The 2,549-nt window shown below is 33.5% G+C and overlaps 1 long non-coding RNA gene across 1 annotated transcript; it reads left to right on the top strand.

Moving 5' to 3' along the window:
* Positions 1–1,131: 1,131 nt before the first annotated feature.
* Positions 1,132–1,983, top strand: LOC125049570. Its single transcript, XR_007117026.1, has 2 exons — positions 1,132–1,171; positions 1,355–1,983. It is a non-coding gene; the product is annotated as an uncharacterized LOC125049570 (long non-coding RNA).
* Positions 1,984–2,549: the final 566 nt, after the last annotated feature.

The following is a 2,549-nucleotide window of genomic DNA, read 5'->3' as shown; positions in this document are numbered from 1 at the left end:
ATAAACACTCGCAGAAGTAAGGACAAACCTTGTTTTGAAAAGGCCATAGTTACAGGAAAACCTGAAAGAAACACCATCCCTACTACAATTAGAGGTAAACACAAAAAGGTAAAAATTAAAAACATAAAACGACCTTCAAAGGTGGTGCTTAGTGATCATGATGACACTCACGAGCCCCAGCTTGGGCCTTCAACTTCAAAAGGTTGAAAACAATCCAGGGATCCGTAAGACAGGGAACAGCCTTCATCCAACAGGATAACTGGCTTATTTTTAAGGTATTAGATTTAAATGGCCTACTGATGGAATTAGGATATAACAATAGGAAATATAGTAATTTTAGTAAGTGATGATAAGCCTTAGTTTAAAGAATTTTTAGGAATTAGGGAACAAGTAGAGTACTTGCAAAGAATAACTACTGAAAAGATTAGGCAAATAATCCCTTCACACCGAGTACGAAGAGGAATATTGAACCCTCTAGGCTCTATTATTAAAATGATAACTGGAAACTTAGATCAGGAAGATGCTCAACGATATGAACAGTTAATAAATCAATTAGGTAATCAACAAAATTTCCACAAACAAGCGTTTAACAGTTGTTTTCAAAATGTTAGATGGACTCATTAATTCATCAGAAATATTACACAATAACTCAAAAAAAAAATTATGGACGAAAAACTAAAACGTGTAAAAAAAAATGTTAATAGACATAAGTACTAAAGAAAATAATGCAGTATACTCTACATATGTTTTAAGTTTATATAATCTTTTTGTAAGTAATTTTAGAACGCTTTATATAAAAATAAGCGAATTAGAAAGATACGATTAATATTAAATCATACATATTATTAGATAGACAGGAAAATAACTTTGTATTAGAGGTAGCTTTAATAGCCAATTCAACTTATAGTTATAATAGAATGTATCCCTTACCATATTTTTCATGACCCTAAAAACCTAACCTTAATCATCAATCCTAAATATCCCTATATCCTGGTGAAAGGTGTAACATACTTACCGCTTATACAGCCTTGCAAACAAGTCTCTGAGGAAAATTATCTCTGCACACAAGAAAACAGGGGCACCGTTTTCTGAAACGACATGCATTGAGGAGCTGATGACCTTCAAGGAAAATCCATCCAACTGTGACCAGAATACAGTAATTATAGAAGAGGTAAAGGTACAAAAATATCAACTAATAGATGAATATTATACAGCCGTAATCAAATCATTATTCAAAATAATTGCAAAAATGAGATAAACCAAATAAAGGGAACATAATATATCATTACTATAGATTAACCCTGCGATCTCAACATCAATAACATCCAATTACATCATCAGCGTTCATAAACAGAAAATATGTCATCAGAACGTATCCCATCCATTAAGCTGCTGGAGTTACAGTCAACAGTGAACTCTAAGGAAAATCAGAATCCAGTAAACTTACAAGGAATGGAGCTCAGTGACCTGCAACACATGTCTTACATGCTGTAACAACTTAACAGAGATAGTGATAGTGAAATGGGCAATTCAGTGAAAGTGAAAAGCATTAGTTTAGGCACTCTTTTATTGTATTTTGCTAATTGTTGTGTTTTTTATAAAAATAAGATTATTAATATATTGCAGTGGCGAAATAATCAGAATTTGCATGTGCAATCCCCTGATAATTTCGCTCTTAAGGAGGGAGGAGTTATATAATCCCGTGTGTCACCATCATAGGATAATTATATTTTATATAAACAAAAACCATTGCAACATAGTAGTACAAAGATCCTTTATATTTCAATAGCCGAAGTGCTGTTACATGATTTACGAACCACTCTTACAAGATTTACGAACCACTCTTAGTTCTTACTAAGTAACGTTTCCTTGTAGAGCGTGAGAACAATGTGTCAGCACAACGGTCACGTAGGCCTTTAAGAATAGGATATAAATATAATAGAACACTTGTAATATTTAGTATTAAACGGACCTCAAATCGGACCGGTTGTATTCATTTTAACTTTAAGTTTTTAAAAACCCTTTTTTCGCGGACCCACTACTTGACTAGGTACTTATAGGTTAATTTGTAACAATTTGACGAAATAGTAGAGAGAATTGTGTTTATAAACATGTTTTGACTAACGTGTTTTTTATATTAAGTAGTAGACGAAACGGATACCTAGTAGTCAGAACGATACCTTTCACCTGAAATACCGGCTTTAGGTAAGGGCTTCTAACGAGTTACCGACACTATTACCACCCATTGCTATCAGGCCATAGTGTATAGAGAACCTTATCTCGTAGACGTGTATTGCAGTCACGTTGCTCTCAGTCGTGACGGAATACATCAACCGAGATAAAAAAAAACATCGGGACCCCACTCACGATTTAAACGAACCTTTACCCTTTAGTGTAAGAAATGATAAGAACACTATATTCAATTAGAGATGCTCTTTGTTAGGAATTTTTAAGATGGTATATAAAATTATATCTAGTGAACGGAAAAGTACGTCTTTACATTGTCACCGATCGACACTAATTATTGTGTTGGCTAAAAATTGTAGCTT

The sequence above is a fragment of the Pieris napi genome, chromosome 5 (genome assembly GCF_905475465.1).
Source record: "Pieris napi chromosome 5, ilPieNapi1.2, whole genome shotgun sequence".
Taxonomy (NCBI): domain Eukaryota; kingdom Metazoa; phylum Arthropoda; class Insecta; order Lepidoptera; family Pieridae; genus Pieris; species Pieris napi.
Note: the sequence above shows the minus strand (reverse complement) of the source record. Positions and strands in the feature narration are given on the sequence as shown.